This window comes from Rhinatrema bivittatum, chromosome 4 (genome assembly GCF_901001135.1).
Source record: "Rhinatrema bivittatum chromosome 4, aRhiBiv1.1, whole genome shotgun sequence".
Classification (NCBI taxonomy): domain Eukaryota; kingdom Metazoa; phylum Chordata; class Amphibia; order Gymnophiona; family Rhinatrematidae; genus Rhinatrema; species Rhinatrema bivittatum.
Genome location: NC_042618.1, coordinates 329,272,823 through 329,289,196, shown reverse-complemented (window position 1 = coordinate 329,289,196; position 16,374 = coordinate 329,272,823). Strand labels below are relative to the sequence as shown.

General features: G+C 42.2%; 1 protein-coding gene and 1 long non-coding RNA gene across 5 annotated transcripts in view; one reads left to right on the top strand and one right to left on the bottom strand.

Moving 5' to 3' along the window:
- Positions 1–509, top strand: part of LOC115090825 (urotensin-2 receptor-like) — a 48,348-nt gene extending 47,839 nt beyond the window's left edge. For all 4 annotated transcript variants that reach the window (XR_003856516.1, XM_029600373.1, XM_029600374.1 and 1 more), the window contains one exon: positions 61–509. The gene's annotated coding sequence lies outside the window, so the exon portion shown is untranslated. The remainder of the gene's footprint in view (positions 1–60) is intronic.
- A 1,602-nt stretch (positions 510–2,111) lies between these two features.
- LOC115089514 lies at positions 2,112–13,225 on the bottom strand. The gene is made up of 4 exons (XR_003856133.1): positions 12,962–13,225; positions 12,720–12,788; positions 2,590–2,666; positions 2,112–2,162 (listed from the first exon to the last, which is right to left on the bottom strand). It is a non-coding gene; the product is annotated as an uncharacterized LOC115089514 (long non-coding RNA).
- Positions 13,226–16,374: the final 3,149 nt, after the last annotated feature.

Here is a 16,374-nt window from a genome sequence, read left to right as displayed (position 1 = left end):
CTTCAAATATTAAACTTAAGCTGAAGGAGACCAAAACATTAATCTCCTTTGCTTCATCAGGTTCACAGCTGGAAGTGTTTTCAGGCAAACAGTCATGGGCTTGGTTAAGAAAACCTGATTTTACTCAGCTGTAAAAGACTGGACTCTGAAGCAATACATTCCTGGCAGGACGGGGGAACAGGATGCAAGATCTAAGCTAATCACCAAATCCCCAGCTGGAAAGCAACTCCACTGACCGTAACTCACTGCAATCTGTTCCTTGTGCAATTTCCCAGGTGCGATCAGGAGTCTGCTATACCAGTATTTTGCAAGGATTTAAGATGGAAAGCAGTTAAGTTCTTGAATGAGAATTGAAAATGCTGATGCAAAAAAGCCTCAGAATATCGCATGTGCATCAACATCAGTGATTGCTGTGCTTCTTCCCATGCCTTGCGCCATTCCTCTGTTGCAAATCTCACTGCTGGAGCAAAGTTCATCAGGAAGTCCAGTAACATTCTGCTTATGCATTAAAGAACACCATAGTCTTGGACTTAATTTCTGGTGTCTGCTCCTTTTATTAGGAAATAGCAAGGGATGCTTTTCTCCAGGAGACATTTTTTGGGTGCATGGAAGAAGGTTATCCAATAGAGTGAAAGAATGGGATTTATTCAAACTAGCTTTCCCAAGTTTCCCCAAGCAACAAAATATTATAAATATGCCAAAATTGCTTCCATAAAAAGTAATGGAAACTGTGCAGCTACAGTGGTGCTTGGATATGGACTTCTGGCAGCCTCAAAGAGGATGAAATATATTTGGGTCTGAGAGCTGCTGCCACAGGCACTTTATGTGTTTGGTTGAAAGGATGGGGCATAGGGCGCCCAGGAATGATGGCTGTCAGTGCCAGTTAGGAAACAGACGCTCAATATGAGCTTCCATTTTCTCCCGCTATCGGCACAATATACGCCCACAATATACACAGCCTGAACCGTGTATATTGTGGATGTATATTGGGCACCCAGAAATGTTTTTTTCGCAACTTTTTTTTTTTTTTACATGATTCCGCTTTCTTTGGTTCCTCCTACTTAGTCTTGCAGCAATACTGGTAGGAGGAATCACAGAAAGCAGGATTTTTTTGTTTTATTCCAATGAGCCCTTGAGTATGGCAGACCTTTATGCCAGCCTCGGGCTGACGTAAAATTTGCCATGTTGCAATAGGTGCATTGACCGCGCAGGACAATTTCTGAATCATGAGGATTAGCTAATAGCCTTAGCCACATGTATTTTACATGTGATGAACGCTATTAGCTACACGCTCGGTTGGATGTGCGTTTTGGACTGATCCCCATATTGCATCAAGGGTTACGGACACGGGTCCAAAACGCGCATCCAATCACGTGTTATACTGTGCGCTGGCCGCAGCGCATGGTATTGCATTGGCCTGATTGAATGCTGGTGCTACCACTCCTTCCCTGCTTCATGTTAGCAGAGTGGTGGGGAGAACATTGAGGAAGTCTGCTATTTTGGTCAGCATCTGGGGTCGTGTGAATTTTCAAGTATTAAAATGAAGTCTTATTGGATAAAAGTTTAGAAAATACTGCCCTAGGGAATATAATTCTTAGCAACCTAGAACACTGCTGTGCAAATAAGACAAAAGGGGACCAGTTCAGTTTTTAATTGCATTTTTCTTAGTGCAAACTGTTGAGGATAAGCTGTTTTAGTGGACCCTTGGGTCGGCCTGCAGGAGACTGGAGAGAGATGGACTATAGTCTCTGCTAGTGGGCAGGCCGGGAGGCTGATACCAGGCAGGCAATGGACGGTGAGCTTCACCCAGGAAGCTGGTGCTCCCCCGGGAGGAGCCCGTAGGAGCCCAGCCGCTTGGGACTTAGGGGATTCACCCTGGAAGCTGGAGTTCCCCCGGGAGGAGCCCGTAGGAGCCCGGCCGCTGGGACTTAGGAGATCACGGAAGCTGGAGCTGAAGCAGGCGGGCAGGGATCCGGAGTCAGGCAGGAACTGAAGCAGGACAGGTTACTGGAACCAGGCAGGCACTGAAGCAGGACAGGTTACTGGAACCAGGCAGGCACTGAAGCAGGAGAGGTACTGGAACCAAGCTGGAACTGAAGCAGGACAGGTTACTGGAACCAGGCAGGCACTGAAGCAGGAGAGGTACTGGAACCAAGCTGGAACTGAAACAGGACAGGTTACTGGAACCAGGCAAGCACTGAAGCACCTGCTGGCCAGACCTTCAGTCTGGCCAGCAGGTGCACTCTCAACCTTGGCTGGTCCAGGGAATAAGACCTGATCTGGGAGTCAAACCCAAATCCTCTACTTGGCAATATACAGCATTAACATAAAAAGAATCCAAAACTTATCTTAATATACTCATAAATTTTAAAGTGGGACCATCAAATGCCAGATCTGGACACTAAGATCAACCAGTGTAGGGTCAGAGGTATTTAAAATTTATGAGTATACTAAGTTTTGGATTATTTTTTTCTTATTGTCTCTTTTCTGAAACAATATAGAAAATTGTTTTTTTTGTTTATTAGTATACAGCATTGCCATTGAGCCGCTGGGTTGACCCGTTCATTTACTTAAACCATACTTACATACCTGATATTTTAACCACACATAATCCATTTAGATCCATTATTTTATCTTGTGAGGGCTCAACGCTGGCTTATAGCTTCCTAGAATAGGAAAACGAAGCACAAAGAAAGGTTGGTAAAATGTCAGAGTAGCATGGAAGATCAAGTTGATTTTTTTGAATTTGTTACCTCCTTCCCTTCTTATTTTTTTTTTTTTTTTAATTTTCCTTTTAAGTGAGAGCCAGGAAGGTGTATAACTTGTCTCTCCAATTCTGCCCACGAAATATGATTTTTTTTCTGTGGCAATATCTTTCAAAATATTACATTTAAGAAAGTGCAACTCAGTGAAAAATCTTTGCAACTCATTTTCCTCAATGTTCTTTACTGAGGATTGCGTAACATCATAGGATCAGTCATTTGCTTGGCCTGAGCTCTCTACTACTGTTCCAGTTCAAGGACTGTAACATCAGTGTCTTCCACAGACACTACACTGTTAAACTATAACACAAATATGAGAATATCTACTGAACCGCATAAAACAGAACAGTACTTTGGGTTTTGGGAGAGCAGTAGATGGAAAAGCAAGGTGAAAGACAAGAAGAGGGCAGAGGGGAAGGTGCTGGAGGTTGGGTTGCCTATAGGAATTTTTATGCTCATCTACCTAAAGTAGAAGAATCCCAACTAGGCAGGCAAGATTACGGATGTGCATTCATTTTGCAAAAACATGAAATACGCAGCAAAATGGGAAATGTCATTTTGCGTTGTTTCAAAACAAGAAAGAAATCAATGAAATTAATTTTTAGTTTTTGTTTTCTGTATTTGTGCATACAATTTGCAAATTGTGCACACAATAGGAATTTTGTATGTTTTGCTTGCATTTTCTACATGCAGTTTGCAAATTGTTCACATATAAACAGAAAACGAAACAAAAAGAAAATAAATACAATGAAAAATCTTGGGAAACCCCCTCTACATGGAATGAAAAAGAATTGGTGTGTACACCCCTTATACAGGATGAACAGGTTTGGTTTTTATCTGATGTCATTTATTATGTTTCTAGTCATCAAAAATTCAGTTCTTAAATTTATTTATTATGAAACCCCTTACCTGTCCATTCATCTTCCTACTAAATTTTTCATTTTCTTTTCTACTTCTTGCCCTGTCCACATCTATCCTTTCTTCCTATCTCTGCCAGATCTCAGTTGTGTCTCTCTAAAAGACCTTTCCTTGGGATTTCCAAACCTGTTCTTGTGACCTCACAGCCAGTCAGGTTTTCAGGATATCCATGTTGACTATGCAGGACATAAATCATACTTTGGAAGTCTGCCAAATATAAGTATCTCTCAGGCATATTCATTATGGATACGCTGAAAAACTGACTGACTGTGGGGGTCACCAGGACAAGTTTGAGAGTTCCTGCTCTTGCCTGCTGGCATTTCAATTGTGCATGCATACCTTCATAACCTAGGGAAAGGAAGCTGCATCAAAACTGACCCTGTAACTCTGGGTTATGATAAACAGGTGAATGATCCTATGGGATGTTTATAATGCTTGAGCAAGCATTTTAGGAGTTTCACAATATGAAAAACTTTAAAACAGGAACTGGAAAGAACAAAAGTAGCTTATCTGTTCTTTCCTCCTTGGAGCCAAGTTGTCACACTAGCCTAAGGATGGGCAATTCTGGTCTTTGAGGGCCTCAAACCAGTCAGGTTTTCAGGATATCCCTAATGAATATACATGTGAGAGCTTTGCATGCACTCTGCCTTGGTGCATGCAAATCTATTTCATGCATATTCATTAGGGATATCCTGAAAACCTGACTGGAATTGCCCACCCCCTGCTCTAGCCTCATCTGACCAAGTCAATGATGTAGCCTTGCAATTCTGGAGTGAGAGAGGTACAAATCTGAAGGGGAAACATTCAAAATATTCCAGCATTATTTTCTGCTGCCTGAATCTTTATCATCATTATTAATTTATATTCTGTCTTACCCATTCTCAGAGCCCAAAGTAGATTTTAACAATACAAACACAATTTTGGAGACCTTTGAAGGTGTATAATGGGCTGGACTTCAGAACTTTCTGTACAAGCAGCATGTACTGTTCCTGTTTGAGTGAAAAACCCCCTCCCAAGGATATTTACTCTCAGAGCTGCTGTTAAGCCTTAGCTGGCCTTAACAGTGTCTAAACATTGCTCTCTGGGAGCTAGAGAAGAGCTGGTGATTCTGTATACCAAGAATAGAAGCGTGTGGATTGAATTAAAGAACGTAAGAAGTGCCATGCTGGGCCAGACCAAGGTTCATCGAGCCCAGCATCCTGTGTCTAACAGTGGCCAGTCTGAATCACAAGTACCCGTCAGATCCCCAATAGTTGATCTATTTCTTGTATCTCACTCCCAGGGATCAGCACTGGCTTTCCCACGTCTACCTGGCTAATAATTGGTTATGGACTTTTCCTTCAGGAACTTGTCCAGCCCTCTTTTGAACACCACTATGTTAGTTGCCTTGACCACATCTTCTGACAACATATTCCATAGCTTGATTGTGTGCTGATGAAAAAATACTTCCTACAATTTGTTTTAAATCTGCCAGTTACTAGTGTCATGGAGTTTCCCCTAGGCCTAGTGTTGTTTGAAAGGATAAATAAATGTTCCTTGCTCACCTATTCCACCCTACTCATGATTATATAAATTTCAGTCATATCCTGTTGTGTTTTTCGTGGACTCTTGGGCCGGCCTGATGGAGAGAATGGGTGGAGTAGATAGGAGTCTCCACGAGTGAGATACAGGTGGATGCTGGACAGGGCAGAGTGCAGGATCTTCACCCTGGAAGCCCGTACTCCCTCAGGAGGGGCCTGTAGGAGCCGGGCCACTGGGACTTAGGAGATGGCTAAGCCCGAGACTCCCCCGGGAGGAGCCCGGGCCGCTGGGGCTTAGGCGAACGGCGGAGTCAGAGAGACGATCTGGGATCGAGGCAGGCAGCAGACAAGAGGCGTCAAGAATGGGCAGAGGTCAGGACCGGAGGAGCAGAACCTGGAGAAGCAGGGAAACCCTGAACTGGAGCAAGCAGGAACCGAACACAGGAATCCTAGGACCAGGACTGGAACCGAAGCAAGAACTGGGGTCGGGAATCCAAGAATCAGAGCTGGAACTGAAGCAGGAACCGGGTTCCGGAAACCAGGAATCAGGAGTGGAACTTGAAGCAGGAAACTGGAATGAAGACCAGTGAAGCAGCAAGCGAAAATCCAGGCACACAGCAACTAGGCACACAGAGGAAACCTTGTTGCAAGGCATCTAACAGGAGCAGACGCCGGCCTTAAATATCTGCCGGCGTCTGACGTCATGGAAAGGGGCGGGGTGCCGAGAGGCAAGAAAGGCCCTTTAAATACAGCCTCTTCGCGCATGCGCGCGCCTAAGGAGGGAGGGGCCGACTTCAGTGATCCGGCGGCGTCTCCCTCGTGGAGACGCCGCCGCTGAACAGGCCGCACCGACCCGTCCAGGCCGCGCGACTGCTGCTGGAAACCGACTGCGGAACCCCGGGAAAGGAGGTAAGACCCCGGTCGTGATTGCCGCGACCGGGGCCGCAACAATATCCCCTCTCAGTTATCTCTTTTCCAAGTGAAAGAGCCCTAATCTGTTTAGCTTTTCTCCATAAGGGAGCACTTCCATCCCCTTTATCATTTTTGTCACACTTCTCTGTACCTGCTCTATGCCTGCTATGTCTTTTTTGAAATGGGGCATCACACCATGGATCTATATAAAAGCATTATGATATTCTCAGTTTTATTCTGTATTCAGTTTTATTCTCTATACAATTTTAGCTTTAACCATTCTGTCAGGGCTTTAATATCTTCTTTACATGGTTTAGGGCCTGATTCACTAAGCTTCCCCCCCGGTCGCAGAATGGGAGAAAAACCTTAGCAAATCAGGTCATTAATGTCTTTTCTTCATTTTTTTAAAGGGAGTAAAAGCAGCCGATCTAAACATTCACACAAATGCTACACAAGGCAACAAGGACCCAGCTCACCATGGCTTTTCTCCCATTCTCTATTTATGGGCTAAGACCTTGCTGAATCAGGCCCTAAAGCGGGAACATTTTTAGACTCTTCTCAAATTGAAAACACACACGCGTTACAAATCCATTCCCTTATCACTGATCTGCTAACATAAGGTATTTAAAAAAGAAAAATATCGCTCTTGAAGAAATTAAACTAGAATAATTTATTTAGATTTGATTACTATCAAAGCATTTCCCTGTAGGTTTCATCTGTAAAACATAAAATTAATTTCATTATGAGTTTTTCTCATGCCTCTTAGTGGTGAGGAATATACAATTCTGAAGGGACAATTAGAGAGAGGCAGGCATTGCCTGCACACAACATAAAGAAGGGGAAAGCTTGGGAAGGCTAATGAAGTATGTTTGGCTAGTCTGTAGAAGCCATGACCTTATTTTAATGAAAGCGCTGGGATGTTTTTAAAATGATGAAGTGAGCCTGAGCAAATCCTCTTTTGAAAACAGAGGGAATAGCGCAAGCCTGAAGGCCAGTATGGATCTGTGGTGAAATCAGTTCTAAACATTTTTTTTTTTTTTTAAATCTTTATGGATAAAAACATTTTTATTTGCTGAGTAAATGAGTATGCAGTGCATTTATTTATTTAATATATTTATAGGCTGTGCCCGCCGAAGTTCTGGGTGGCTTTCAATAAAACATGCATGAAAACATAAAAGCGATACTCAAAACAAAGACGGATCTGCTGAACGACCATGCTACTGAATCCGAGGTGATCACAGTAAACTGTCTTTAAAAGCATCCTTAAAGAGAAATGTTTTAAGCTATTTTTTGAAAGTGATCAAATTAGTCACCTTGCTAAGCTGCTCTGGCAAAGAGTTCCATTACCATGGGCCTGAGACAGCAAAGGTTTTCTTTCGATATTCTATGAGCTGCATTGTTCGAACTGACGGCATATCTAGAAAGCATAGATCTTTAATCTCTGGACAATCTATACATTTTTTAAAGCAAGCTAATACAGGGAGGATGTCACTGCTGAGTGCTTTATTTGTCAAAATTTTGTATTTGATTCTCCACTGCACTGTTTTGCAAACAAAAATATGGTATTTCCAGTAAGTACAATTAGTGAATGATGAGGATGAATAATTCTTGGGTATTCCTGTCCTGTCTGACCCTGGTGACAATTTATTTTCTAGTTTTTTGAAGCCGTCATACCCATAAGGCCTTACTTAGAGGTGACTGCATGTTTCTGCGGCAGAAAAATTGTAAATCAAACTGGGATTAGTCTGGATGAAATGTACTAAAAGGTGACCAACCAAAATGCCAATAGTACATTACAATTTAAGTAAAGACGCTTAAGGTATTATTGATCAGTCATAATAGGCTTCATCTTATGCGTAAAATTGCTAGATGATAGGCCTTATCTTTAATCATCGGTCAAAGTCCCATTTTTATATTTTTCATATGCAGTATGTGAATCATGCAGTTTATATAATTTCAACAACTTAACTTGAGAAACTCGCTGAAGCCATGGATAGTAAACATGCCCGACATGGAACCATGTCTCGAACGCCCGTCGTTCTTTCTCAAGGGCTGGAGTTCAGCGTTGTATTTGTAGTCCATCTTGATTTAAGATTTGTGACAAAAAAAGAATTTGTGACAAAAAAAGAACAACGGGCGTTCGAAACATGGTTCCATGTCGGGCATGTCTACTATCCATGGCTTCAGCGAGTTTCTCAAGTTAAGTTGTTGAAATTATATAAACTGCATGATTCACATACTGCATATGAAAAATATAAAAATGGGACTTTGACCGATGATTAAAGATAAGGCCTATCATCTAGCAATTTACGAATAAGATGAAGCCTATTATGACTGGTCAATAATACCTTAAGCGTCTTTACTTAAATTGTAATGTACTATTGGCATTTTGGTTGGTCACATTTGTTTTTTGCCACAGTACTTGAACTTGTTATAATTGGGATTCACGTGAGTTGTTGTTGATGTACTAAAAGGTACCAGGATCCCATAAGCAATGTGTAGTTGCCCACAGGGAACTCCAGTTGCTTGTGCATGGACCACTGTAGGTCTCTGGTGTTCTACAGAGTTCTTATGTGGTACATTAGGAATGCAGAGGTCAATATGCAGTAAAGTAGTGAGCAGACAATTTATCCGGCTAAAGTTAGTCAGATAACTTGTCACAGATATTTACTGGGACAAGTCTGCTGCTGAATATGCTTGGCTAAAATTATCTGGGTAGCACAGTCCAGATAACTTTAAACCTAGCCAGATATTTTATGAATAAAGCTGCATAGGTTTAAAGGTATCCAGGTAACATTATCCAGACAAGTTTGACCCTACCCAGCCATATTTAGAATATAGACAGGTAAGTAACAACAAAACAACAACAACAACAACAAAAACCTTGTAGGCCAGTAAGACTAATCCCCCACCCAAAATAGTTTAAAATATATGCAGGTATAGCACCCAATACCCCTCTCCAACCTTCCCTAACCTACCAAAACAAAAAGACATAGGTCAGAGCAAACCGAAATCCGTTCATACCTCCCTCCCTCCTTCCATGATATCTAAATGAAAGACCCCACATTCCCTTCTACCCCATCCACCCACAACCTCTATCTCACCCTTGCGAACCACCTCCTCCACCTCCAACTCCCAAACCAGAGCTGGGAGCTGCTCCAGTCTTACCGAGCTCCCAACTGCTTCCAGCGTTGTTCTAAAAGTAATATTGCTGTTGGAGTCTGTACACTTCTTTATTATCCAAATAAGATTTCGCTTGGTGATGAATGAGAAACATAAAAAACATGATGTCAGAAAAAAGACCGTATGGCACATCTATGCCCATCCGTCTACTTTATCTACCCCTTACAATTCCCATCACTCCCTCTGAGATCCCCTGCATTAATCCCATGCTTTCTTGAATTTAGATATCATTTTTGCCTCCATCACCTCCACTGGGAGGCCGTTCCATGCATCCACTAACCTCTCTGTAAAAAAATATTTCCTAAGATTACTCCTGAGTCTATTCCTTTCACATTCATCCCATGACCCCTTGTTCTAGAGCTTCCTTTCTGCTGAAAGAGGCTCACCTCCTGTGCATGGAAACCTTTGAGATATTTAAATGGCTCTGTCATCTCCCCTATCTCGCTTTTGCTCTAGGGTATACATATTTACTCCTATAAATCTATTCTCATATGCTTTAGAATGAAGGCCACTGGGGGCAAGATGGCCGACACATAAACTCACGCAACTCCTCAGCTCCGCATTAAAACTTGTCCCGAGCTTTTCTTAGTTCTTCAATTTCTTTGGAAACTTTATTTTACAAAAGGATGCCCCACACTAAAAGAAAAGCCCGGGTTCGCGAGACTTTTACCTCAATGCTGACATCTGATGGAAGGCAAACGCAGATTGAGGAAGCTTTTGCGAGACCCACGGCTTTGAGACCGGAGGGAGGGGCCGCTGGCGTAATTGACGAGAAGCAATCGCTGATCACCCTGGCCGAAGAAACATCCCTCAGCCCCGGAACGCCTGGAACTCCAAGCCCGCTGTCTGGACCTTCAATGAGACCGGAGGATTTTCTGGAAAGACCAGCTGTTCCAGTTACCCCACTGACCATGGCCGCCCAGAGAATTGACAGCGGTACGCTGAGTGATTCAGAGAGCCTGATGCAGTGCTCCACGGGATGAATAGCTGAGGAGCAGAGGGGGAAGAAACCAGACACAGACGGGACAGAACTCCTGGAGGTAGGAGCAAAAGTTTTGGATACCAGTGAGATTTGTTTGACGAGCATACCAGAAAAAATAACTTTGCAAAAGATATATGGATAAGTCTATTAACTCTTTAACGATGTTACTAAAGGAAAATATCAACAAAACTCAATGTCTTGAAAATAGAATAACAACTGTGGAAATTTCCATGAAAGAGCTGGAGAATGAAATGACGGTCGTTAAAGAAGTTCAGGCTAATTTAATTAAATCGGAATCTATATTTACAAATAAAATGGAAGTACTGGAAAATGCGGCAAGGAGACCAAATTTAAGATTCTTGAACTTTCCTAAGTCACGGCTGTTACCACCCAAAGAATTGTTTAAAAGCTATAGTCAAGATTTATTATATACCATCTTCGAGAGATTCTAAGGAAAAAGGGATTACAACGAAAAGAAGAAGATTTACCTTCACCTTTAAATTTAACAGAGATTCTGGAAAAGTCATTGCAAATGTCAATTGAGTCAAGGGCAACTCTCCTGGTAACTTTTACCTTTATATCGGAAAGAGACTCTGTGCTTAGACTTTACTTTCGAAACCTATCTCAGCAATTTTATGGTCAGGTAGTGAGAGTCTTTCCCAATATAGTGAAAACAACCCAGGAGAGAAGAAAAAAGTTCTTGAGTATGAGAAATGCGGTGGTTACAAGGGGAGCAAAATTCAATCTACGTTACCCCTGTAAATGTATTGTTGTTCATCAAAATACTAAATATATTTTTGTGGAACCAACATATCTCTGAGAGTATCTAAACTCACACTCCTAATGTTGCTCCAGGGGGGATAGGATAATATAGAAATGCCAGTGGGATTATGAGTATCTGATTACATTTGTATTTTCTTAAATATCTGCTTCTTTAAAATCTTGTCCTCCCCCATCTTATGATATTCAGAGATGTATTTCTTTTTTCTGAACATTATATAATGTTATTAGTTAGTAGTTTGTTTTTTCTCTGTATTTTTCCGAGAACATTGTTTTGATGTTAATAACTATTGAAAATTCAATAAAAATAAAATTAAAAAAAAAAGAATGAAGGCCACTGACCATTTTAGTAACCACCCTCTGGACTGACTCCAACTGGTTTATCTCCTTTTGAAGGTGTGATCTCCAGAATTTTGCACAGTATTCCAAATGAGGTCTTGCCAGAGACCTATACAGGGGCAATATCATCTGCCTTTTTTTGCTGATCATTCCTCTCCCTATGCAGTCAAGCATATTTCTGGCTTTTGCTGTTGCTTTATCCACCTGTTTGACCACCTTAAGATCATCATATATGATGACCTTCAGAACCGTTCTTCTTTGGTGCTTAGAAGAATTTTGCCTTCAAAACTGTACCTCTCCCTTGGATGTTTGCATCCTAAATACATTACTCTGCATTTTTAGGCAATAAAATCTTAGCTACCAGTTTCTAGACTATTCCTCAAGCTTTGCTAGATCCCTCCTCATGTTTTCCATACCTCCCTGACTGTCTATCTTGTTGCAGAACAGGCAGCGCGCGCTGGGCTCGGCGCGCGCAGGTTGCACAAATGTGCACCCCCTTGCGCGCGCAGACCCCGGATTTTATAAGATACGCGCGTATCTTATAAAATCAGGCGTACTTTTGTTCGCGCCTGGTACGCGAACAAAAGTACGCGATCGCACAAGTATTTAAAATCTACCCCTATATATGTTTCATTTTAATTTTATGGGATATTATTTATATTTTTTTTAATGTAATTTATGTTTTAGCCTCACCTTGGGCCTTCAGGGAGAGATAAGTTGTAAATATATATATATAATAGAAATACTCTAGTTTGTGCAGACTGAAAGTATACAGATGGTGTCGAATTTCAACATAAACCATCATTTTAGCTACATCTGGGAAATGGAAACTGAGCAATGATTTTGGACTAAATTTCTGACATGGCAAAATATGTAATTCTTGGTTACAGTCACTCCAGGAGAGAGGGGGTGCCAGCATGGCCATTTGGCTAGGGCCTTCAATGTTTAAGGGGCCTATTTTGTTGGGCAAAATTTTAAAAAAAGCTAAATATATCTATTTCTAACATGTATAAATAAAATTGTCAATTGTAATTGAAGAATTTGCTAACAAAATAGCTCGTAAAGCCTTCTTAAATAAATAAAAATTATTTGGGAAATTTAGAAAATGATTTCTCTTATTAAGTATCACAACAGAACCTTACATAGGGGCCTCTTTTCTTAGCTGGCACGGGCCTAATTCCTGCTCTCTCCGGCCCTGGTTACAGTGAATTTGTGTGTTAAAATGAGATAGTAAATTAATATGGAAATAGAAACAGAGAAATATTACGGCAGAAAAATAATATTATGTCCTATCCAGTGTGCCCATTCACACCAACTGCTCACCTTTACATCAGCAACTCCTACAGAGAGTAGGGTCAATTTTAATTATCTCCCCAATGTGTGATAACAGCTCTGAGAGAGAGAGAGAGAGACACACCATATGATTTATGCATTTCTTAGGTTGGCTGGACAAAGAGATCACACAAACATCATAAGCAGGAGTTAACTTTTTAAGTGTCAGCAACTTATAACAAAGACCTCCCTGGGAGAAAGAGATGTTAAGAATATAGGCATGGCTATCTTACCTATTGTAACTTTGGCGAGCCACAAGTGATGATTTTCTGTCGGGTAATTGATCTGAAACCTTTTGTCAATGATCTGGAACCTTTGGGGCAAATTTTAAAAGTCCTATGCGTGAAAATCCAGCTGTATTTATGCACGCAGGGGGGTTACGCACGCCGAGCCTATTAGCAGATCAAAAAAACATTTTCATAGTCCAAATACGGCCATGTTCCATAGCGAATACTACAAGTAGAGTAGCAGTACCCTGTATTTCAATTTGATATTCTTGCAAGAAATCTATAAAAGTTTCTAATACATTAGCTTGTAATAAAGATTGCCCTTAGAGAATCTGGCGGTAACAGGGGGCGTGGTGGGGGGCGAAGCGGGCCTGTGAAAGTCGGCAGCGATTGTACCTCCATGGTATGATTGCTGTCGGCTTTCACACCCAATAGCGCCATCGTAAAAGGTGGTGCTATTGGGCGTGCTACTGGCAGCGATAAGGGTTCTTACCTTTTCGCAGCCAGCGTTGTTTCCACCGAGTCCGCCCCGGTGCCGCCCCGACTCCTCCTCTTCCATTGCCGATGCCACCCCGACTCCTCCCCGATTTAGCTATCGCATGCGAAAAGGGACTTTTCGCATGCGATCCCATTAGAAAATGACCCCCTTAGTTAGTTAGGGGGTCATTTTGTAAAGCTTATCGCACGCGATAAGCTGTAATTGCTAGGGGCAAAGTTGGAGCGGCGAGGGGCGGACTCCGCGATGTCTTCGCTGGCGGTGATAAGGTAAGCCACGTTATTGTTGCCTGAAGCGCGCCCAATAGCACCACCTTTCATGGTGGCTCTATTGTGTGCGAAAGCAGGCAGCGATAACACCACATTGGTGCGATGGCTGCCAGCTTTCACAGGCCCACCCCCCGTTTTCGCTAGATTCACCATTCTGTGATAGAATGGTGAATCCAGGCTTTAGGGGGTTATTTTCTAACCCTATCGCACGTGATAGCTAGATCGGGGCAGAGTCGAGGTGGCGTCAGCACTGGAAGAGGAGGAGTCGGGGCAGCATCAGGGCAGACACTGTGGATACTTCACTGGCGGCGATAAGGTAAGACCCCTTATCGCTGCCAGTAGCGTGCCCAATAACACCACCTTTTACAATGGCACTATTGGGTGCGAAATCCGGCAGCGATAACACCGTGGTGATGCAATCGCTGCTGGCTTTCACAGGCCCACCCCCCCAATAACGCCGAATTCAGAGAGCTGTGCTATGTTAGAAAATCTAGGCCTTGGTTAGTTATTTATTGTATTTCAATACCATCATTCTGTGACCAATCATAACAGTTTACAAAGAAATAAATAACAGCAAATAAAAAACAATAAAACACTGGTATAAATAAATATTAATACATTAATAGATAAAATGTTTCTAATACAAAATTCACAAAATCAATAGTAAAAAAAAAATCATAAACATTAAATAAAATTTAAAAATTGCCTTAAATCAATCCTACAAATGCCTGATTAAAAAGCCATGTTTCAATTTTTTTTTTTTTTTAAAGCCAGAAAATCTCTGTAACCTTAAATCTCAGGGCAGAGAGTGCCACAATTTAGGTCTGGCAATAGAAATAGCTCTCTTTCTAACCTCACTCAGATGGGCAGTTCACACTGAAGGGATTACTACAAGGCCTTTATTAGCGAATCTAAAATTTATTTGGGAGATATACACATGTAAAGCTGCATTAAGCCATTCGGATTTATCATTATTTATCTATACTTGCTTCACCCATTTTATGTTTATCCAGGTTACTTCTACCCTGTTCATTGTTTTAATCCAGGTTACTTCTACCCTGTTCATTGTAAAACAAGACTTTGTCTCTGTTATTTTTTGCTGGTTGTAATGTAAACCGAAGTGATAATTAATCTTGTTAATTGAACCTCGGCATATAAAAAGTTATAAATAAATAAATGTGTGTGAGGTCAAGGAGGGTGCTGCTGTGTGTGTGTGTGTGAGGCAGGGAGGGTGCAGCTGCGTGTGTGTGTGTGAGTCAGAGAGGGTGCTCCTATGTGTGTGTGGTTTGTGTGTGTGTCAGGCAGGGAGGGTGCTTCTGTGTGTGTGTGGTGTGTATTTGAGGCAGGGAGGGTGCTTCTGTGTGCGTGTGGTGTGTGTGTGAGGCAGGGAGAGTGCTTCTGTGTGTGTGTGTGGTGTGTGTTGTGAGGCAGGGAGGGTACTTCTGTGTGTGTGTGTGTGGTGTGTGTTGTGAGGCAGGGAGGGTGTGGTGTGTGTGTGTGGTGTGTGTTGTGAGGTGTGTGTTGTGAGGCAGGGAGGGTGTGTGGTGTGTGTGTGTGAGGCAGGGAGGATGCTTCGGTGTGTGTGTGTATGTGTGTGTGGTATGGATATGAGGCAGGGAGGGTGCTTCTGTGTGTGTGGTGTGTGTGTGAGGCAGGGAGGGTGCTTCTGTGTGTGTGTGAGGAAGGGAGAGTACTTCTGTGTGAGTGTGGCGTGTATGTGAGACAGGGAAGTGTTTCTGTGTGTGTGTGGCATGTATGTGAGACAGGGAGGGTACTTGTGTGTGTCAAAGTATGTGTGCAAGAGAGAGATGGAGCATGTTTTTGGCTGGCTGTGGCTGTGAGAGAGGCGGCATATGAGTGATTGAGTCTGTAAGTGAGATAGAGAGAACATGTGTGTGATTGAAAGCTTGTGTGTAAGTAATAGAGAGCGAGAGCATTGTGTGATTGAGAGAGACTGGTCAGAGAGGTGACGTGTGTATGTGTGAGAAAGATTGACCAGGGAGATGACTGGTATGTGTGTGCTTGAGGGAGAGACTGGTTGGGGAGATAATGGGTGTGTGAGAGACAGAAACTGGTCCTGAGGGTGTGACTGGTGTGTGTGTGTGTATATGTGTGAGAGAGAGAGAGAGAAAGAGAAGAGACTGGTTGTGGTCCCTAAGGAAGGGGACCGCGAGGACAGCTTCAGCAGCTACTGCTGCTTCTGGTTTGGCCTGCAAGGGAAAGGAGTAAGAGAACTGCTGGAGAGGGTAAATAAAGGTGGTTTTTTAAGTTCATTTTTCTTGATTGACTGCCATTTTAATTACTGGTTATTATGTGATGTGTCTGCTGTTTGAAATATTTTATTGGTGTTTGAAGAATTTGTAATAATTTTTTGAGTTTTTAATTGTTAGATGATGTTCTGTTCATCAGCTGTTTTGAAACATTTTTCAAATAGTTTTACAATTATTTCTGTGTGGGAATCTATAACAGCTTGGCTTCCTAATAGGAGGTGTATTGGTGTTTAGGGCCTGGTTTAATATTTGTAGTGTTGCCTTTTTATAGGTAGGGTTGTTCCATTTGAGTGCATGCCATAATGCAGGTGTAACTTCGTGCGGATTAGTTTGTGTGCATTATTGCAGATCCTGGGACTTTGTTAGGTGCTATATTTCTGTTTC